Below are 23,857 nucleotides of genomic sequence, written 5' to 3'. Positions count from 1 at the left end.
TATAATACACAAGGTACTTTTACTATAATCTGACTTCCCTTTATTCTTTGAACAGTCATCTGGATTAGTGAGGACAGTTGCTGTTTTATCTTCATTTTATAGAAGAGAAAACAGGGAGGTTAATTGAATTGCCTAAGGTTATAATCAGCATAGCTAAGATTTGAGGCCAGATCAGTATAGCTTTGAGCTTATGCCTCTTTTATTGCACCATTGCTGACCTACACCTTTACAGAGTTTGAGGATCAGGCAAGTATTTAGGTTTGTATACTTTGTAAGCTACAAAGTGCTTGACTAGTATTAGTACTTAGTTGGTTGGGAGTTTGTGGTTGGAGCTTTCTGTCTGTGATTATTTTATTTTATTTTGAGACAAGAGTTTCATATATTCACAGTCTTATTGCTTTCAACTTCCAAGTACTGGGATTATTAGCATGAGCTATCACATTTGGCTTAAAGTTCACTTACCTTATATTCTATGGGCATTTCTTAAAATTCTCCTTAATCTCCAGACTCTTAACTCCCCTGTTGGAGTTGCTAACTAGGAGCTAATAAACTAAAATATGGCCAGCTAATTACTCTTCCAATTTTAGTGTATTTACTTAAGCTCCCCAATTTTGAATGTTTGTTTATTTGTTAAATTTGTTTATTTCCTGTTTTGAATACTTGGGAGATGGAGACAGGTGGCTATCTGTGAGTTTAAGGTCAGCCTGGTATACAGTTTCCAGGCCAGCTAGGGCTACATAGAGAGATGTGTTAAAAAACAAAACAAACAAAGAATTTTTCTTTTTCAGATTGGGTTATAAGTGCTGAGAGATTTGGTATAGTTCGACAAATTCTTGATTCTTCCTGTCACTTAGAGAATTACTATTTTGTTATATTTTTCTTCATTTAATATCATACTTAGAATTAGATGATTAGCCCAGAATCTGAGGGGTTCATTTTTTTTTTTCACCAGTAATTTTTTTTCTTTAGTTTTGGTAATTGAACCTACGGTGTCAAACACTTGCTGTAGCACTGAGCTATACTCCCCAATTCTCAGAATAGATTTGAATAATGGAAGATGATACCTCTAAAGTAGTAACATAAAAGGAAACAAAAAAACAGGTAGATAGAGTGGAAAAATCTGTAATGATATACTTTTGAAAGTCCAAGTTTCTTTAGCAGTTTTACTCTCTCACACATGGACTTGTAAAGGCATACATATGTGTATATTCATGTATATAGATGTTCATGAGCACTTGTTATGCAACACAAAGCTTTTCCAGGGAGCTACAACTTCTGTTTCCTCACCCTAGATAGGGATCCTACAGACAGAAGAAAATACAGATACCACTAAAGTTCAACTTGAAGAACCAGTGAGGAGTTGTTTTTTTTTTTTTTTTTTTTGAGTTACTGTAGGGTAAAGGGCCAAGGAAAGAGCACTCTGACCTTGATTTGACTCCAAGCCCAAGACATAGGCCAAATGAAAAACATCAGCCTTCTGGCTTGACCTAGAGCTTCCTACTGTTTCATACTTTCCCCTTAAGCTCACAGCCCTTGTTCCAAAAACCCTATAAAAGCCTTCCCCTCCATTAGCCTCCTGTTTCTGTTTCCAGTCAGAGGCAGCAGCCCATTCTGGTTTTCTCCCAATAAATCTCTTTTGTGAGGTTTGTTCCTCATGGTGTGGTTTTGTGGTATTCCTTGGCTCCTGACTTCCAAGATGCCCATATGCTGTAAAAACCCTTAGTTATTTACAGGCCTATACATGAAGGGGTACTTACAGGAGTAGTAATGACTTAAAACCAGCAGCAGGACCAAGGCCCACCTAACATGGGTGATAGCTCACAAACATGCTGGGAAACCTGAAGCACACTGCACAGCCTGCAGGCAGCTCAACAGCTTGTCCAGTATCCCTCCTGAGGGGCTCTGGGCTCAACCTCTTTTAGGCAGCTCCGCTGGTTTCTGCTTCTTTCAGGCAAGTTGGTCTAGGTTTAGAGTCTTTTTTGCTGCTCAGCTTCCTTCTGTCTGAGGAGGACTCTCAGCTTTTATTGCTTACTCAGGCAGGGAGGAGCCTAGTAAATCTAGCCAATTTCAGGGACTTCCAGAATCTATTTTAAGACATTTACCTTTTGGTTTTAGGAACTTCCTGTAGGATGAAATGTTTCAATCTTGGAGAAGATGCTTATGCACAGCTCCCATATGCCTAACCTATTACATATTATTTCGAAAAATTTCAAAATAAGTTGTAAATGTTATTATTTTACCATTAGATACTTTTAATATTAATATTTGTTTTCACAGAAACACACTTATTTGCTATTCTGGTTTTATTTGGTTTGTGCCCTGCTGGAACCAAAGACTTGTCTCTTTGAAGGATGGCTATTTAAAAGAGAATAAGGTAACCACCTTATTGTTTGTTTTTGAGACTGGGTCTTATGTAGCTTAGACTGCCTTGAACTGGTTGTGTAGCTAAAAATGACCTTGAACTCCTTGATCTGTCTGTCCCCACCTCTCAAGTGCTGGAATTACTGCAGGAACTTGACTTTTCTTGAAAATAATAAATAGGTTTCCCTGTCTGTTAACTGTTGTGCTTAAGCCTGGCATACAGTAGGTATTCAGTAACATTTTGTACACTGAGTGAATGAAAGTGGAGCCAGCATATACTGTAGCCCATGTGACTTTTTTTTTTTTTATTTATTATATGTAAGTACACTGTAGCTGTCTTTAGACACACCAGCAGAGGGTGTCAGATCTTGTTACAGATGATTGTGAGCCACTATGTGGGATTTGAACTCAGGACCTTCAGAAGAGCAGTCTGTGCTCTTAACCACTGAGCCATCTCTCCAGCCCCCCCATGTGACTTCTTGAGTAAGAACATTAGTTATTTTTTCCAGCTCAACAAACATAAAAGAATTCTTGTGTATTTCTCCCTTGGAGCTCCTCCCACTCTTGGGAGTTTTTTCTTGCTTCTTCTTAATAAGTGTGTATTCACAGTGCTAAGAAAAGGTTATTTTAATACCTGTCTGAAAGATGATGGGTTGCTAAATAGATAACCATTTAGTACAAATATCTCTGAAATGAGTAAAAGTTGAAGGCTCTCCTGATCACATCTAAGAGTGACAATTCAAGTACACCCCTAGCTGTTTGGCCATTCTGAATATTTCATTTCATGAATTGAGGAATTACATGTAATTGAGGCCTTTGTAGGTTTGTTGACCATCTAGGTGGCAGTTAGTTTTGTGTTTTGTTTTCTGTGTGCACATATGCTAGATATGAACTTTACAATTACATTTGCAGTTATGTTCTGGGATCAGGTCTTTTATTCAAGGCAAGGCTTCAAAATTGGAAGTTCTTTTAAATTAGTATTTTCAAGAAAAGTCAAGCTTCTTTTTCTCTTTGACAAGGTGTCTCTGTGTATTTTAGTTTGGCCTTGCCTTGCAATCTAGATCCTCCTGCTTTAGCTTCCAGAATGCTGGGATTACAGCCAGCCAGCACTACACCTGGGTTAATTTTATTTAACTTTCTTCTTTTAAATTAACAAATCTGGGGTTGGAACGATGGTTCAGCAGTAAAGAGCGTTGGCTGTTCTTTCAGAGGACAAGGGTTCAATTCCCAGCATCCACATGGCAGTTCACAACTGTCTGTAACTCAAGTTCCAGTGGATCCAACACCTTTTTACAGACATACATGGAGGTTGAAAACCAATGAACATTAAAACAAGCAAACAAACAAACAAACAAACAATCAATCAATCAAACAAGAGCCCCAACTAAATAACAGCAACAGCAAACAGATCTGGGGTTGAGGGCCTAGTATAAGTAAAACTCTGAGTTCAGTCCCCAGAACCACAAAACAAAACAATAAAATCCAAATGGAACACTAAACAACCCTACCAAAAAACCTAGAGCTGTTTTTCAGACTAAGTCTTAGAACTACCTGAGATTTAAGTGGTTTGAGGCAAAATCTAGATAAGGAGCTGGATGTGGTGATACATGCTATTAACTCTAGCACAGGGGAGGCAGAGGAAGGTGAAACTCTTTTGAGTTTGAGGCCAACCAGTTTTACATAGTGAAGTCTTGCCCCCCTGTCCCTCAAAAGATTCCAGATAAGGTTTGCATAAGGTTGTTTTATCTTTTTGATGTCTCATCATTTCCAAGTTTCCCTTGTATTAATGCTTTTCGGTTACACCAAGGCAAATTATAGAAGAAAGTTTATTTGGGTTTACAGTTCAAGAGGGTTAGAGTCCATGCTGGTGGAGTGGAGGCAGTAGACATGGTAAGCAGGATCAAGAAGCTGAGAACTCAAATCTAGAACCATAAGCTTGAAGCAGATAGAGCAAACTACAAATCACTGTCTTTTAACTCTTAAAGCCTGCTTCAGTGACACACTTCCTCCAACAAGGCTACATCTCCTATGAGTCTCCAAGCAGCACCACCAAGCATTCAAATGGGGCACATTTTTCATTCAAATCAATCCTCTCAATCTCTTTTGCCATCATTTCAATTTATTTGAAGAAACAACATTGTTCTGATGGGTTATTCACTTAGATTTTGTATCCTAGTACCACCTTTTATTTCTTATAAATCTATAGCAGGATTTAATAGGCCAACTCTGTCTCCGCTTTTCTCTATTCTTTCTCTTTTTCTTTCCTCCTTCCGAGACTCCCTTTTTTTCTAACCAGAACCTCACAAATGTTAGACAAGAGCTGTAGCATTGAGCCATAGCCCCAGAAACCTGGTCAGATTCAGGTTTGTTTTGAACCAGTGCCACTTCATTGGTATTGGTGTGTTCTCTTGAGTCCTGGATGTTTCTCTTTCTGTGATGCTAATAGTTGTAGAATTCCTTTTTCATTCTTGGATTACTGGACCTTTTAGCCTTTGCCATTCTTGTTAAATTCCTTCCTTTAAAGAGCCTCCTGGGCTGGGCAAATGCCTCAGTACTTACAAGAGGCTCCCTGACCAGCCTGAAGACACATATAAACACAAATAAGTAAATAACATATCATTTAAAAATAGTCTTTGCTGGGTGTTACTGCATATATGCACTTAATAGTCATAGCTACTTGAAAGAATGAGGCAGGAAGATTGCTCGAGCCCAAAAATTGGAGGCCTGTTTTAGTATTATTGTTAGATATATAGAATAGTTCAATTGTTTAAAAAAATTAATCAGCACCCACACATTCCTTTCTGCTCTCCATTAAGTCTGTTCTTACTCATTTTGTCAGTAAGTGCCTTTTAATGGCAAGATCATGAACATCTAACAATATGGCAGATTCTAAATGGAGATGGAAGAATTTTGTGAAGTGAGATACAGTGATTCTGGAAGCTGGCTTAAGCCACACAAACCCTGACAGGTGAGAACCAGATAGGGTTGAACTGCTTTAAAGCTGAAGGGATTGTATGTAGTTAGTATGTTTAAGCTGAAAATTGAAATACAACTGGGAGGAAGATGAATGTGTGCAATAAAATAACTGGAGAGTCAGAAGACATCTATTTAAATAATAAAGAATTAAGCGTATCCTGGGGGAAAATTGGTGAAGTTCTTGAATATTTTTATAAAACTGATCTTATACACATATTTTGGAAACTAAATGTGAAATGACAGATGTTCTTGAAGATTTTTTATTAGTGGCAAATATACGTTTTAGTAATGATGAAAAATTGATTTTGATTTATTTTGCTAGATTATTAAAACTCTTCTCTAACAAATTTTTGTTTGTTTTTGGCAGGAGGAGGGAGGTATACTAGAAATTCTGATTAACTTTAAGTGATATTTTGAGTACTACTTATCCTTGGATAACAAGAATCCCTCTAGTGTTTGATAGTTCTGTTAGTTACAGTTCTGAGACTGCAATTATGTTGTGTTCCTGTGGTGCTTGATAAATGCATAGTGACCAAGGAAGAAGTGAGAAATAACTGAAGTGATTTGGTACTGTATGGTTCAGAGTGTGTATAGCATGTGTTTGGTGAACTGTTATGTTGTTAGGTCCAAATGGAAAACCTCTTATTCTTTCTTTTGTTCCTGCCTAGTATGTGCTTTAATATTCAGAATCTGTTTTCTGCTTTGGTGGCTCTTGGTCTCATTGAAATTCTTCCTGGAGCTTGAGATGGAAATGAGAAAGGCCTGGGGCTGCTGCCTGACCGTCCACATTCATGAGAACTTAGAAATGCAACGGGACCAAAAGCCTCCACTGACCTAGCCAGGGCCAGGTCAGCCAATCGTTGCTTTCCAGCTCTCCTTTTGTTCCCTGTGCCTTTGGTCTTCTGTCTGCTGGAGGTTTGTGCTACAGCTGTTTCTACCAATTAATGTAATGCTAATATGCCCCTAGTGACACCCTGGACACACTTGGTCCTGGTTGGTGAGTAAGAGCTCCATAGTAGCAGCCTTCAGGATATCTTTTCATTAATAGTTGGACTAGACACCTTTTCATACTGTTCTTGAAACCATAGAAACCATAAGCTGAACATGCTGTTTTTATCTGGGAAGCTTAGTTTCTCATTCTATGTTAGAAAGACAAGTAAACAAACAAAACAAACAAAAAACACAAAGGGCTCGTGCCAAATTTATTCCATATCTCATACTTCATCAAAGATGTCTATTTAAACTTAATCCTCTGTGTTTCATGTAGCAGTTAAGCCTGTGCCCCTGACCTATCTCTGAAAGCTGTGATGCTGCCATTTCTTAACTAAGTGCTATGGGAATGCTAAATTCAGTAGTTTTAGTTTCTTTACCAAAGTTGTACCTGCTTCATAGGTTTGCATTAGGATACATGGAGTAGAAATTACATTATGTAACACTTAGCAGGTTCTGACACATAACAAATGCTCAACTAAAGCTGTCATTCCAGGTTAAAGAAGCGGCTGGAATGATCAAAAACAACCTTGCTTTAATTTATAGTTCCGTGCTTGAAACCTGTCTTCTAAATTCTCCTTCAGTTAGGATTCAAGCCTTGTGAAGTCCAAGGCCTTGCTACCTTGAAGTATCCTGAGTACCAAGGGGGGTGCGTGATTTTTTTGTTTTGTTTTGTTTTGTTGTTGTTGGAGATAGTAGTCTCTTGTAGCCTAGGCTGTCCTTGAACTCTCACTGTGTAGCTAAGGATCTTCCTACCTTTAACAAGTGTGGAGATTGCTGGTACAACAGCAGGTTCAGGTTATGTGATTTTGGGGATCAGGTTATGTGATTCTGGGGATTAAACCCAGAGCCTCGTGCATGCTAGGCAGGCCTCTAGCAACTGAGCTATATATCCTTATCATTTTATGGAACAGTTTTTAATGTACTCATAGATACTTAATACATATGTTCTCTCGTGTTCTCTCGTGTTCTCTCTCTCTCTCTCTCTCTCTCTCTCTCTCTCTCTCTCTCTCTCGTGTTCTCTCTCGTGCTCTCTCTCTCTCTCTCTCTCTCTCTCTCTCTCTCTCTCTCTCTCTCTGTGTGTGTGTGTGTGTGTGTCTCCTTCTGAAACAGTTTTTATGTACCCTTGGTTGACCTGGAATTCACTATGTAGGCTAGGCTGGCCTTGAACTCATAGAGATTCACCTGCCTTTGCCTCCCAAATTCTGGGATTAATGGCTTGTGCCACTCTGCCCAGGGGCTCAATGGATTTTCTAGAAGGAATGTTTCCTAAATATCATCTAGGTTTAGATAATGAATTATCATTTTTTTCTTTACAGTTCTTTATATGAATTTTCACTTTTTAAAAAGGTTTGGGCTGGTTCAATGGTTCAATGCATAAAGGTACTTGCTGCCAAGCCCCACAACTTGAGTTTATCCTCAGGATCCACATGAGAGAACTAGCTCCCATGACTTTTCCTTCAATTTCCACATGTGTGTTATGGCACCTCTGGGGATTAAACCCAGAGCCTCGTGCATGCTAGGCAGGCCTCTAGCAACTGAGCTATATATCCTTATCATTTTATGGAACAGTTTTTAATGTACTCATAGATACTTAATACATATGTTCTCTCGTGTTCTCTCTCTCTCTCTCTCTCTCTCTCTCTCTCTCTCTCTCTCTCTCTCGTGTTCTCTCTCGTGCTCTCTCTCTCTCTCTCTCTCTCTCTCTCTCTCTCTCTCTCTCTCTCTCTGTGTGTGTGTCTCCTTCTGAAACAGTTTTTATGTACCCTTGGTTGACCTGGAATTCACTATGTAGGCTAGGCTGGCCTTGAACTCATAGAGATTCACCTGCCTTTGCCTCCCAAATTCTGGGATTAATGGCTTGTGCCACTCTGCCCAGGGGCTCAATGGATTTTCTAGAAGGAATGTTTCCTAAATATCATCTAGGTTTAGATAATGAATTATCATTTTTTTCTTTACAGTTCTTTATATGAATTTTCACTTTTTAAAAAGGTTTGGGCTGGTTCAATGGTTCAATGCATAAAGGTACTTGCTGCCAAGCCCCACAACTTGAGTTTAACCTCAGGATCCACATGAGAGAACTAGCTCCCATGACTTTTCCTTCAATTTCCACATGTGTGTTATGGCACCTGTGTGCCCCCCCCCAGACACACACAGACACACACAGATATACACACACACACACATGCTTGCACACACAAAATAAATTGTAGCAAAAATAGTTCTTGAATTATGTCTGATTATTTCATGTATCTTTGTTTCCTTTGCATTGTAAACCTTCAGAATGATGCGATGGTGTACATCTGTAATCCCAGTACTTAGTGAGATGGAGGCAGGAGGATCAGGAGTTGAGAGTGTCTTTAACTATATAGTGAGTCCCAGAGCTACTTGCTTCTCTAAAAAACAACCAGCATCTCACTTGCTTCTAAAAATTGAGGAAAACATAATCTTTGTTGTGAAAAACTTTTCCATAGCTCACAGTATGGTTTTTTTCTTTTTTAACAGTTTTGAAGACTTAGTAAATATTAGTAAATACCATTTGGATTCAACTTTAATTTATTGAACAAAAACTGGTATGTGTTGTGGCATCATTCCAAATTGTAAGAAATGAGTTTGTCAGTGTAGTCCTCAGGGGCATGGGGTGCCTTCCTGCCTCTATGAAGATTGTTCTTTATACGAGATAATCCTTCCTGTCTCTTATCCACGATCCATTTCTTCAGTGCTCACTTATTTTTGTCAAGTTTCTTTTCTTCTTTTCCTCTGTGATCAATTCCTTTTTATGCAGGTTTCCTGATTGTGAGGGGGCATACTACACTAAAGACTTGATGCAAAGATATGGACCAGGTGTTTTGGGAATATGATAGTATATATTGTGTTATTTTTAGTATGGGGTTGCTTATCAGTATCCTTACTAATTAATTGAGGGAAGTAACAGGATCAGTTCTAGCAATTTCAAGCAACATGTATTCCTTACAGGTTTTGAGAGAGGGGTTAAAGACTATTTCTGATGGCTAAGGATGCAGCTCAATGATATAGCATTCGTCTGGCATACAAAAGGTTCTGCACTGAAAAAAGAAATCTGAAGAAAAAAAATGCATCCAGGTTGAATTTCTTTGAATAAACTATTTATTATTATTACTATTACTATTACTATTACTATTATTATTATTATACACTCCGGATTTTATTCCACCCCAATCCCCCAGCCCCCAAGCCCCCCTCTACCCTCCTACTGTTCTACATCCCATACCTCCCTCTACCCCTGTCTCCACAAAGATGTTCCCACCCCCACCCCCAACCCTACCTGACCTTTAAACTCCCTGGGGCCTCCAGTCTCTTGAGGGTGCATTATTTCTGATTGAACAGAGACCTGGCAGTCCTCTGCTGTGTATGTGTTGGGGGCCTCATATCAGCTGGTGTATGCTGCCTGTTTGGTGGTCCAGTGTCTGAGAGATCTCAGGCATCCAGATTAGTTGAGACTGCTGGTCCTCCTACAGGATCACCCTCCTCCTCAGCTTCTTTCCACCTTTCCCTAATTCAACCACAGGGATCAGCAGCTTCTGTCCATTGGTTGGGTGCAAATATCTGCATCTGACTCTTTCAGCTGCTTGTTGGGTCTTCTGGATTGCGGTCATACTCTGTCCCTTTTTGTGAGCGCTCCATATACTTGGTAATGGAGCCTTGGGACCTCCCCTTGAGCTGGATCTCACTTTGGGTCTGTCTCTGGACCTTCTTTTCCTCAGGCTCCTCTCCATTTCCATTCCTTTAGTTCTTTCAGACAGAACAATTATGGGTCAGAGTTGTGACTGTGGGATGGCAACCCCTCCCTCATTTGATGCCCTGTCTTCCTGCTGGAGGGGAGCTCTATAAGTTCCCTCTCCTTATTGTTGGCATTTCATGTAACCCTTTGAGTCCTGAGAGTCTTCTCACCTCCCAGGTCTCTGGTGAATTCTGGAGGGTCCCTCCTAACCTCCTATCTCCCCAGGTTGCCTCTTTCTATTCTTTCTGCTGGCCCTCAGAGCTTCAGTCCTTTTTTCTCACCTAGTACCAGATCAGGTTGCCCTCTCCCCCACAACAACCCCACACTGTCCACTCTCCTTCCCAAGTCCTTCCCTCCCCACTTGTGATTGCGTTCTTCTTCCACCCAAGTGGGACTGAGGCATCCTTACTTAGGCCCTTCAGCTTGTTGAACTTTTTGAATTCTGTGGACTGGGTTTTGAGTATTCTATCCTTTTTTTTTTTTTTTTTTTTTTTTTTTTGGCTAATATCCACATTTTAGATTGCATTTAAGAATTGAACGCCTAAGAATGGTAGTTTTTGCTGGGAGCTGTTGCTATGACAACTAAATCTAGAGTTGTGCTGCCTCTGCTGCCGTTCATTCTGCAGAAAAATGTTCTCTGTCCAGTCTAATCCTTTATCTAATCTTGTTCCAAATTGGTATCTAGTTTGAGAGTTCTCTACTTGGCAAACTTAAATTATACTCATAAGAGAGTATAACCAATCTAATTTTATTTCCCCAAACTCTGTAGTACCTAGGAGATTGAAATAGATTTGAGAAAGCTAGTTTTCATATTGGTTATAGAGAGTATTCAGGTGCTAGTGCATTTTTTCTGTTACTAAATCTGAAATCCTATTAGTACAAAACCTTACTTAAATTTTTTATAAATTTTGTTGGCATTTATATCATGCTTATGCTACCTTCTTTGTGCCTATGTTGGTTTAGTAAACTGGCTGAAACCAGCAATGGGAGGTAGGAGTTGGGGGGAGAGAAGGGAGAAAGAGAAAGAACATGAATGAGTTTGTGTGTGTGCAGAAATTATGAATACTTGCAGTCTAGCCACTAATTTAGTCTGGTGCTGGGAATTGAACCAGGATCCTCTGTAAGAACAAGTGTTTTTACTACTGAACCATCTTTTTGGCCTCCTAAAGTGGACTCTCCCCCCACTTCACAAAACCTTCTATAGAATCAAATTGTACTTGCCTAGCTCTTGAATTACAAATTTCCAGGGACATAGCACATGCTGGTTGGTTAAACTTAATCACTATCCAGGAATTAATTACTGGCAAAAATGGAATTAATAGGCCTGATTTGCTTATATAATCAACGCCTATCTCTTAGTTGGAGATCAGATCACTTTTTCCCAAGGATAGTATGGTTTTCAAAAGGTAATTTCTTTTTTCTTGCTTTTGATCTTTTGAGACATGGTCTCACATTGCTTAGGCTGGCCCTAAATTCTTGCTAGGTGGTCAGGGGTGACTCTCTGAGCTGAAACTCCAGATCACCTTGCTTCTGCCTCCTTCTACCCCTGCTTCTGGAGCATTCAGATTATAAATATGGGCCAGCATGCCTGGCAAAACGCTAATTTTTGAACCACATCCCAGGCTAAAGTCAGAATATGGGGCCTAAATTTGTTTTATAAATTCTCAAAGTGATTCACATTACTTCCTTGCTACTGATAAGGGATGATAAGACTTGAGGACTCCCTTACAAAGAAAGAAGACAGGAATAGATGCTGGGTAAGCTGACAGTACCAGTTTCAAAATTGTAATGGTGGATAAGGGACCATTTCATTAGGGATCTTGAATGTATATTTTATAAAGTTGTGAAATATATAAAGTAGATAAGCATATATCTGAGGACTTGGAGGAGACAGAATATAATAAGGGTGAGGTTTAAGTTGTAATTTTGGGGGCATGAGCTTAGATTTTCATCTTGGGCTCTTTTTCTTATTCAGCTTTAAACTCTTTTTCTATAAACAGAGAATATGACCATTAGGAAGTTGAAAGAATTGAATGAACAGCACACACTTCCTCTAGGGATCAGCTCACCTCATTAGGTCTATCAATAAGCATCCTTCCCCATTGAGCCATTTTTTTTTTTTTGTTTTGTTTTGTTTTGTTTTGTTTTTTGAGACAGGGTTTCTCTGTATAACCCTGACTGTCCTGGAACTCATTCTGTAGACCAGGCTGGCCTCAGAAATCCTGCCTCTGCCTCCCAAGGGCTGGATTAAAGGTGTGAGCCACCACTGCCCGGCCCCATTGAGCCATATTGATGGCCCTTTTCTTCCTTTCTTGAGATTAGGTCTCACTACATTGCTCAGTATAGCCTCAAACTCACTATCCTCCTGCTTTAAATTCTGTAGTTTGGATCAAGCATCTTTACTTTCAAGATTCAAGATCACTTTCCGACTCTCAGGGATTATTTCAGGCCTTGATCAGATTCTCCAGTCAACTTTAGCTTAGCTGTATGAACATATATTCTGCCTCTGTAGTCCTTTGGTGTTATGTGAATTATTTAATTCAGTTGTCATAGGGATAACTGATACGGATATGGAAGTTACTTTTTACTCTTACAACTAATATGTGTTGGAGTGATTGACTATCCATATTTTATGTTCTGCCTTGGCATTATATCTCATTGCTTTTAAAATTTGTGCTACTAAACCCATTCCTTCGCATTTTTATCACTTATACGTTTCACATTTTGTAACATTTTGTAATATAGAATATTTACTGGGATACAAATGGGAAAGGTGTTTAGAATTGATTTGGATTCTTCCATACATATATTTAATGAAATTAAAACAGAGAAGGAATTTGCCCAAAATTTTAAATGTCTTGCTACTTCCTCTTTTCCATTTGTTGGCAAAAAAATTTACATCTAAGTTGAAAGATTTTTTAAAATTTTTTTTGTTTTTTTATGGGTATTTTGCTTACATGTATGTCTATGTACTATATGCATACCTGGTGTCCACAGAGGCCAGAAGAAGGCATCAGATCCTTTAACCCTGGAGTTACATATGGTTCTGGCCACGATGTGGGTTCTGGGGGTTGAACTTGACGGCTCTGGAAGAGCATCTAGTGCTCTTAACCACCAAGCCATCTTTCCAGACCCACAATTTTTGTCTTAACTGTATTATTTTATCAAAAGCTATATGTAAATTCCTTGGTTTATGTTATCACACTGATGTAAATGAAGCAGGGCTGATGTTTAAACTTAGGAAAAGAAATTAGCTAGTGATTAGAAATGTAAATCTAGCCGAAAGACAAAGGGTCCTGATCCCTCACTAAGGACAAATTATTTTCCTCACATAGTTGGTGTTAGATATTCTAGCACTGGGTTACTGGATAGTATGTGATCTTTGTTTTCATCTCAAGTATTTGAGAAAAAGGAAGCTTGGCACTAAATTTGTAATTTCATGTAGTATTAGTAAAGTGTAGTGCTGAACATTTTACTTTATGTTGTAAATAAACATCACTGTTGTTACTCTCCTTTTAAAATGTAACCTTTTGTGGAAAGGAAACAAAAGAAATTGCTTTGTAAAGTTGTTGGTACTAATTAAATAGATGACCAGACTTTGGGGGCTATCTAATCAAACATTAATTTTATGGATGAAAAAGTGTGGCTAAGAGAAGAAAAACTACTAATTTACTGTTACATAAAAGTTGGGGTCATGGCCACATTTTGGCACTCATGCCTCCTTGTTGAGTACATTTTTATTAGAGTCCTTCACAGCATGGTATAGGAGGAAACTTGAGGTAGCAGAAAGAGCTTGGAGTTGGAGGCAGAAGGTCCATCTGCATATAAATCAGTTCTGCCACTCACTGACTTGTTTCTGAGATAGTAGCATTACTTCCTTTACCAGTTTCCTCAGTTGTAAAGGGAAATTATGCTGCTACCTCTTGAATCTGTCTCACAAGGCTATAACTACAATACAGTGTGAAGTGCAATAGAAAAAATGGTGACTTTAGAGTAAAGGTGACCAATTCGTTTTTAAATTTAAGAGTTCTCACCATTTTGTGTCTGGTTTTGAAAATGTCACTCAATTTTGTAAACTTGGTTTTTCTTCAAAGTTCTCCTTGGACAATAGTATTTCTCTTATAAGGTTGCTTTCAGGACATTAGTATGAGTAAATATAGGGAGAAGCCATGTATTTTCTTTCTGTTGCTGGGTTCATAAAGAAGCTTCCCATAACAAAAGTCAGATTAATAAGAGAAAAACATATAGACTTTAGTACAAATTTTAGGTGATAGTAACCATTAGAAGGAAATGAAGATCCCTCAATATAGGTTTATATTTTTATGTTTAGGTTTGTTGAAGAAGACAGTAGAGAATTATTGGAAAAAGTATATAATCTAATGGTAATAAATTAGGAGATTTGCAAAGCTTATTTGTTCAGATTCTTCTCTATATCTGTGTGGCTTGAGACATAAAGAGGGTCTTTCCTCTGGGAATAATACCATGTGGGGAGTAACTATTGAATTAGGGTTTTAGAAAAAGATAAGGTGAGTCTGACCTTCTTGATTTTGCTGTCTTCTCAAATGACAAAGGTACCATATTTTGGGAATAGTGTTTTATTAAATCTATAAAAACCAAAGAGGTACCTGGCTTGTGATAATGTTTGAGAACTTCTTAGAAGACAGTTCTGAATTACTCTTTTAAAATCTTAAAGATAACAGTACTTGATTGTCTATGACATATTATTATATTATTTGGCATATATTTATATTATTTATTTGTGGTTTTGGGGGTGGGGGCTCACACATAGCAAGGTGTGCATATGCATAGAATTCAGAAAGATAAGGACAGCTGGTGGAGTTGGTTTTCAGTTTCTATCTTGTTTGGGACAAGGCCTCGTGTTTCTACTGCTGCCATAAACTGGACTAGCTAACCTGTAAGTTTCTGGGTGAATCTCTTCTCTGCCTCCCTTTTGCTGTAGGAGGGGTGGGATTATAAATGCATGCCACCACATCTAGTTTTTATCAAACTTAGGTTGTCAGGAATGCATGGCTAGTGATTTTATTTCCTGATCTCCCTGACCTTTGATTATTTTTTGCAGTGCTGAGGATAGAACCTGAGACTTTGCCCATGCTATACAATCATTCTACCACTGATAACTACTGTGCTCCTACTCTTTAGTTTAATTCTGGAGAGATTAAGGGTGGGTTTGGCTGCTAGGTTTCCATTCTATACTGTGTGGCTTATAGTCAGGGCTCTTGTTCTCTAAGAAGAGCCATTAGATATGATAGGTTCAGTTTTGTCATTGTTTTTCTTTGGGGGGGGTAGTGTGGGGTGGGGCAGGAGACAAGGGTTTGTCACCCATAGTGGCTTTGTAGTTGAAGTTGGCTTCAAACTCTGATGACTCTACTTCCCAGATCCTAAGGTTACAGGTATGAACAATGACACCCAACTGTGATGGTAAATTTTATGGTAAATGGATTGAAAAAGAGGAGGAAATATTTTAGGAGCCAATAAACTTGGGAAGGAGAATAGGGTTATTCCTGTCTGTAGCTCACTGAATAGTGGTGATGTTTCTTTTAATGGTGACTATTAATGTGTCAAAAATTGGAACCATTCTGTGTCCTTTGTTCATCAAATACCTGACCCAAGTGGATATACCAGTTTATTTATATATTTATAGTTTTCATTGAAATAATGTCTATCTGAAGTAGAGGACCCTAGGATTCTAGGGTCTTATTAATCCTAGTGGAGCCCTCATCTCTCACCCTCAATTTTGTAGAGATATTTGTATTAAACCAGGCTTTTATAGTCTAATCTGAAGAAATGTGGGGTTTGGGGTCTTGTGCTTTTAGGCTTTATTCTGATGGCCATTTTTGATTGCTATCTTGTCTAGCTCAAACAAGCTCTTTCCTTCATTCATAGTCACTTTATGAGATCTGCCAGGTTCCTCTTTCTATTTGTTATTCCTAGGATAGAGTTTGAGGTTCTAATGCATGAGAGCTTCAGAACATGAAATCCCACTTTTAGGCAAAAAGCTTTTCCTTGGACAGTCCACAATAATGAGAAAATACAATGCTGAGAGGATGTCTCTTCCCTTCTACCTTTCCAAGATAGCCTCACATAAGACAGCAGTTGATTAAATATGTATGTACTATATATTATGGATCAAACTTTTTTGGGGGGTATATATATATATGGTAGGGGGTCAAACATGGGGTCTTGGCACTTGTTAGTTAGATATCCAACCTTTGGAGCTGACATTCTTCTAGGTGATTTAAATATATTACCACATGAAGTACTTAGAAGTTACACTTTAAGTTAGATGGATGATATTGTCTTTGGTTTCATAGATGAAAAGTCTGGAATTTAGATAAAAGCAATTATTTACTTTAGCTGGTTAAAGGGTAGATCTGGGATTTGAACTGATTTAAAACTAATTTTAAAATGTGAGTATATGGCATGTGTATGCCTGTACCAAAGATGACCAGAGGAGGGTACTGGATTCCCCTGGACCTGGAATTATAGGGTGTTAGAAGCCATTCCACATGGATGTTGGGAACTGAACTTGGATCATCTGGAAGAGTAGCAAATACTTTTAACCACTAAGCCATCTTTCCAGCTTCTTGAATCCACTTTGTTATTATTGATTGCCTATGAACTTTACCAGAACAGGCATTTGTGAAGTCAGGGATTTTGTGTGGTTCAAAAAATATTTTTATTGGATATTTTATTTATTTATATTTCAAATGTTATCCTCTTCCCCTGTTTCCCCTGTGGGAATCCCCTATCCCAACCCCTTTCCCCCTGCTTCTATGAGGGTGCTTCCCCACCTACCCACCCACGTGCCCACTCCCTACTCCCCGCCCTGACATTCCCCTACACTGGGGCATCGAGCCTTCACAGGACCAGGGGCTTTTCCTCCCATTAATATCCAACAAGGCCATCCTCTGCTACATATGCAGCTGGAGCCACAGTTGCTCCATGTGTACTCTTTGGTTGGTGGTTTAGTCCCTGGGAGCTGTAGGGGGTCTGCTTGGTTGATATTGTTGTTCTTCCTATGGGGTTGCAAACCTCTTCAGCTCCTTCAGTCCTTTTTCTAACTCCTCCACTGGGGACCCTGTGCTCAGTCCAGTGGTAGTCTGCGAGCATCCACCTCTGTATTTGTCAGGTACTGGCAGAGCCTCTCAGGAGACAGCCTCTCAGGAGCCTGTCAGCAAGCACTTGTTGGGATCCACAATAGTGTCTGGGTATGGTGACTGTGTATGGGATGGATTCCCAGGTGGGGCAGTCTCTGGATGGTCTTTCCTTCAGTCTCTGCTCCACACATTGTTTCCATATTTCCTCCCATGAGTATTTTGTTCTCCCTTCTAAGAAGGACTGAAGCATCCACACTTTGGTCTTCCTTCTTTGAGCTTCATGTGGTCTTGGGTATTCTGAGCTTTTGGGCTAATACCCACTTATCAGTGAGTGCATACTATGTATGTTATTTTGTGATTGGGTTACCTCACTCAGGATGATATTTTCTACTTCCATCCATTTGCCTAAGAATTTCATGAAGTTACTGTTTTTAATAGCTGAGTAGTATTCCATTATGTAAGTGTACCACATTTTCTGTATCCATTCCTCTGTTGAAGGGCACTTGGGTTCTTTCTAGCTTCTGGCTATTATACATAATAAGGCTGCTATGAACATAGCATGTGGAGCATGTATCCTTGTTATATGTTGGAGCATCTCCTGGGTATAGACCCAGGAGTGGTATAGCTGGGTCCTCAGCTATGTCCAATTTTCTAAGGAACAGCCAAACTGATTTCTAGAGTGATTGTACCAGCTTGCAATTCCACCAGCAATAGAGGAATTCTTTCTCTACATCCTCACAAGCATCTGCTGTCACCTGAGTTTTTGATCTTAGCCATTCTGACTGGTGTGAGGTGGAATCTCAGGGTTGTTTTGTTTTGCATTTCTCTGATGACAAAGGATGTTGAACATTTCTTTAGGTGCTTCTCAGCCATTTTGTATTCCTAAGTTGAGAATTCTTTGTTTAGTTTAGTTCTGTACCCCATTTTTTAATAGGGATATTTGATTATCTGGAGTCTAACTTCTTGAGTCTTTGTATATATTGTCTATTAGCCCAACAGATGTAGGATTGGTAAAGATCTTTTCCTAATCTGTTGGTTGCCATTTTGTCCTGTTGACAGTTTCCTTGGCCTTACAGAAGCTTTGTAATTTTCGAGGTCCCATTTGTTGATTCTTGATCTTAGAGCATAAGCCATTGGTGCTCCGTTCAAGAAGTTTTCCCCCTGTGCCCATGTTTTCGAGGCTCTTCCCCACTTTCTCTTCTATTAGTTTCAGTGTAAATGGTTTTATGTGGAGGTCCATGATCTATTTGGACTTGAGCTTTGTACAAGAATGGATTGATTTGAATTCTTCTACATGCTGACCACCAGTTCAACCAGCATCATTTTTTGAAAATGCTGTATTTTTTCCACTGGATGGTTTTAACTCCTTTGTCAAAGATCCAGTGACCATAGGTGTGTGGGTTCATTTCTGGGTCTTCAGTTCTATTCCATTGATCTACTTGACTGTCTCTGTACCAATACCATGCAGTTTTTATCACTCTTACTCTGTAGTACAGCTTGAGGCCAGGGATGGTGATTCCCCTAGAAATTCTTTTATTGAGAATAGTTTTTGCTATCTTGGGTTTTTTTGTTGTTCCAGATTAATTTGCAAATTGTTCTTTCTAATTCTATGAAGAATTGAGTTGGAATTTTGATGAGGATTGCATTGAATCTATATATTGCTTTCTGTAAGATGGCCATTTTTACTATATTAATCCTGCCAATCCTTGAGCATAGATTTCTTTCTTCAGAGACTGGAAGTTCTTGTCATACAGATCTTTCACTTGCTTGGTTAGAATTACACCAAGGTATTTATGTTATTTGTGACTCTTGTGAAGGATGTTATTCCCCAAATTTCTTTCTCAGCCTCTTTATTCTTTGAGTGGAGGAAGGCTACTGACTTGTTTGAGTTAATTTTATATCCTGCCACTTTGCTGAAGTTGTTTTTGTTTTTGTTTTTAATCAGCTGTAGGAGTTCTCTGGTGGAATTTTTGGGGTCACTTAAGTATACTATCACATAATCTGCAAATAGTGATATTTTGACTTCTTTTCCAATTTGTATGCCTTTGACCACCTTTTGTTGTTTAATTTCTCTGGCTAGTACTTCAAGTACTATATTGAATAGATAAGAGTGTGGGCAGCCTTGTCTAGTCCCTGATTTTAGTGGGATTGCTTCAAGTTTCTCTCCATTTAGTTTGATGTTGGCTACTGTTTTGCTGTATATTGCTTTTACTATGTTTAGGTATGGGCCTTGAGTTCCTGATCTTTCCAAGACTTACCATGAAGGGGTGTTGAATTTTGTCAAATGCCTTCTCGGCATCTAATGAGATGGTTATGTGTGGTTTTTTTTTTTTTTTTAGTTTGTTTGTATAGTGGAGTGCATTGATGGATTTCCTTATATCAAACCATCCCTGTATTCCTGGGATGAAGCCTACTTGATCATTATGGATGATTGTTTTGATCTGTTTTTGGATTCTGTTTGGGAGAATTTTATTGAGTATTTTTGCATTAATATTCATAAGTGAAATTGGTCTGAAGGTATAAGTGTAATTGTGGCTTCATAGAGCCAATTGGGTAGTGTTCCTTCTGTTTCTATTTTGTGGAATAGTTTGAAGAGTATTGGTATTAGCTCTTCTTTGAAGGTGTGATAGAATTCTGCATTAAACCCATCTGGTCCTGGCCTTTTTTTGGTTGGGAGACTTTTAATGATTGCTTCTATTTCTTTAGGAGTTATGGGACTGTTTAGATGGTTTATCTGAACCTGATTCAACTTTTGTATTTGGTATCTGTCTAGAAAATTGTCCATTTCATCCAGATTTTCCAGTTGTGTTGAGTATAGGCTTTTATAGTAGTATCTGATAATTTTTTTGAATTTCTCCTCTTTCTGTTGTTATATCTCCCTTTTCATTTCTGATTTTGTTAATTTGGATACTGTCTCTGTGCTCTCTGGTTAGTTTGGCTAAAGGTTTATCTATCTTGTTGATTTTCTCAAATTTGTTTCTTTGGATCATTTGCTTGGAAAACCTTTTCTAGCCTTTTACTCTGAGGAAGTGTCTGTCTTTGTCACTGAGGTGGGTTTCCTGTATGCAACAAAGTATTAGATCCTGTTTATGTATACAGTCTGTTAGTCTACATCTTTTTATTGAGAAATTGAGTCCACTGATGTTAAGAGATATTAAGGAAAAGTGATTGTTGCTTCCTGTTATTTTTGTTGTTAGAGGTGGAATTATGTTTTTGTGGCTATCTTCTTTTGTGTTTGTTGAAAGAAGAATACTTTGTTGCTTTTTCTAGGGTGTAGTTTCCCACCCTGTGTTGGAGTTTTCCATTTATTATCTTTTGAAGGGCTAGGTTTGTTTAAAGATATTGTATAAATTTGTTTTTATTGTGGGATATCTTGGTTTCTTCATCTATGTTAATTGAAAGTTTTGCTGGGCATAGCTTCGGCTGGCATTTGTGTTCTCTTAGGGTCTATATGACATCTGCTCAGGATCTTCTGGCTTTTATATTCTCTGTCGAGAAGTCTGGTGTAATTTTGATAGGTCTGACTTTATATGTTACTTGACCTTTTTCCCTTAGTACTTTTAATATTCTTTCTTTGTGTTGTGCATTTGGTGTTTTGATTATTATGTGATGGGGGGAATTTATTTTCTGGTCCAATCTATTTGGAGTTCTTTAGGCTTCCTATATGTTTCTTTCTTTAGATTAGGGAAGTTTTCTTCTATAATTTTCTTGAAGATATTTACCGGCTCTTTAAGTTGGGAGTCTTCACTCTCTTCTATACCTATCATCCTTAGGTTTGGTCTTCTCATTGTGTCTTGGATTTCTTGGACGTTTTGGGTTGGGAGCTTTTTGCATTTTGCATTTTTTTTTTTTTTTTTTGGCTGTTGTGTCAATGTTTTCTATGATATCTTCTGCCCTTGAGATTCTCTCTTCCATCTCTTGTATTCTGTTGGTGATGGATCTATGACTTCTGGTCTTTTTCCTATGTTTTCTGTCTCCAGAGTTGTCTTGCTTTGTGATTTATTATTTCGATTTCCTTTTTTAGATCCTGGATGGTTTTTATTCAATTCCTTCACCTGTTTGGTTTTGTTTTCCTGTAATTCTTTAAGAGGTTTTTGTGTTTCCTCTTTAAGGCCTTCTACCTGTTTACCTGTGTTTTCCTGTATTTTTTTTTATTTTTTTATTTTTTTGAAATTTTTTTTTATTCGATATAATTTATTTACATTTCAAATGATTTCCCCTTTTCTAGCCCCCCCACTCCCCGAAAGTCCCATAAGCCCCCTTCTCTTCCCCTGTCCTCCCATCCACCCCTTCCCACTTCCCCGTTCTGGTTTTGCTGAATACTGTTTCACTGAGTCTTTCCAGAACCAGGGGCCACTCCTCCTTTCTTCTTGTACCTCATTTGATGTGTGGATTATGTTTTGGGTATTCCAGTTTTCTAGGTTAATATCCACTTATTAGTGAGTGCATACCATGATTCACCTTTTGAGTCTGGGTTACCTCACTTAGTATGATATTCTCTAGCTCCATCCATTTGCCTAAGAATTTCATGAATTCATTGTTTCTAATGGCTGAATAGTACTCCATTGTGTAGATATACCACATTTTTTGCATCCACTCTTCTGTTGAGGGATACCTGGGTTCTTTCCAGCATCTGGCAATTATAAATAGGGCTGCTATGAACATAGTAGAACATGTATCCTTATTACATGGTGGGGAGTCTTCTGGGTATATGCCCAGGAGTGGTATAGCAGGATCTTCTGGAAGTGAGGTGCCCAGTCCTGTATTTTTTTTAAAGGGAGTTATTTATGTCCTTCTTAAAGTCCTCTGTTATCATCATGAGATGTGATTTTAAACCCAAATCTTGCTTTTCTGGTGTTTTGGGATATCCAGGACTTGCTGTGGTAGGACAGCTGGGTTCTGATGATACCAAGTAGCCTTGGTTTCTGTTCCTTAGGTTCTTGAGCTTGCCTCTCGCCATCTGTTTATATCTGGTGTTAGTTGGTCTTGCTGTCTCAGAAGCTCCCCCTCCTGTGAGCCCGAGTGCCTGTGATCTTAGGTATGTTAGCACTCCTAGGAGACCAGTTTTCTCTGGGTGGATCCTGTTCCAGGGTGCTCGTCCTGTGCCCCATGGACTATTGGTGGGTCCCTCTGGTCAGTTATTGGAGCAAAAGTGTTGGTTGCATCTGTGAACTTAGGAGTGACAGCACTCTTGAGAGACCAGCTCTTTCTGGGTGGGATTTGGGTACGGAGAACTGTGCCACAGGATTAACCCTGGTTCAATTTTTATTCTTCTCAGCATATATACTGTTGATTCATTATGTTTTTAATTGCATGATTGATACACTGAAGAGTTACAGCCTCAAAAGAGTAATGTATTTAGATGAGGATGTTGACAGTTTCCTAGTTCTAGTTTACGTTTTATTACTGAATAAGCACCATGATCAAAAATTATTTGGGAGAAAGGGGCTTATTTCATTTTATAGTTACACTCCATCACTAAAAAAAAAATCAAAAGTCAAAGCAAGAACTCAAGATAGGAACCTGGAAGCAGGAACTGAATCAGAGGCTAGGAAGGAATGTTTCTTACTGTCTTGCTGTCCATGGCTTGCTCAGCTTGTTTTTTGTTTTTCAAGACAGAATTTTTCTCTGTAACCCTGGCTGTCCTAAAACTCAAGAGATCTACCTGCCTCCACCTCTTCCCAAGTGTGGGACTAAAAGTTAGCTTTCTTATAGAACCTAGGGCTACCTGCCTAAGGGAGGCACTGCTCATAGTGAGTCTTCCTACATCAGCCATTAATCAAGAAAATACTTCCATAAATTGTGTATAGTCCAATTTGATGGAAGTATTTTCTCAATCGAGATCCCCTCTTCCCAGATGACTCTAGCTTATGTCAAGTTGACAAAAGCCAGTAAGTATATACTAGTTTGTGTTGTTTACCCATGAATCTTCGTTTATTTGGAGATAGGATTTTATGTAGCTTAGGGTGGTCTCTATCTTACTGATTCATCTGTCCCTACCTCTTTAGTGGTGGGATTATAGACATGTACCACCATATCTAGTTTATGGAATATTGAACAATCACTTTGCCAACTGAGCTACATTCTCAGCCCCTCAGAGTGAACTGTTTCTCTCCATGTGTGTGTGTGTGTGTGTGTGTTGTGTGTGTGTGTGTGTCTGCCTGCCCATCTATCCATCCATCCATCCATCCATCCATCCATCCATCCATCCATCCCTTTAGCAATTGAACTACATTCTTAGCTCCCCAGGTGAACTCTCTCTGTCTCTCTATCTCTCTGTCTCTGTCTCATGTGTGTGTGTTGGTGTGTACACATATGAGTATGTATAAACTGTGGTACAGAAGAGAAGCCGTATTTAGTCCAGAAAATCTACAAGGATCGTCTTAGTTAGGGTTTCCATTGCTGTATATAGATACCACAACCAAGGCAACTTTTAAAAAGCACAACATTTAATTGGGGCACAACATTTAATTTAAGAGGTCCAAACCATTATCATCAAGGTGGTAGCATAGCAGTGTCCCTTAGGCATGGTGCTGGAGGAGCTGAGAGTTCTACATATTCATCTAAAGGAAGTCTGGAGCAGACTGTTTTCAGGCAGCTGGGAGGAGGGTACCCCCTCAGTGACATATTTCCTCCAAGGCCACACCAGCTC

At 38.8% G+C, this 23,857-nt stretch overlaps 1 protein-coding gene across 1 annotated transcript in view; it reads left to right on the top strand.

The window, feature by feature from the left end:
* Pak1 (p21 (RAC1) activated kinase 1) overlaps positions 1 to 23,857 on the top strand; it is a 123,770-nt gene that overhangs the window by 8,545 nt on the left and 91,368 nt on the right. Inside the window, 1 exon segment of the mRNA XM_052158304.1 lies at positions 2,278 to 2,374. The gene's annotated coding sequence lies outside the window, so the exon portion shown is untranslated.

Source organism: Apodemus sylvaticus, chromosome 1, assembly GCF_947179515.1.
Source record: "Apodemus sylvaticus chromosome 1, mApoSyl1.1, whole genome shotgun sequence".
Lineage (NCBI taxonomy): Eukaryota > Metazoa > Chordata > Mammalia > Rodentia > Muridae > Apodemus > Apodemus sylvaticus.
The sequence above is the reverse complement of the archived record's forward strand: the minus strand, read 5'-3'. Positions and strand labels throughout refer to the sequence as shown.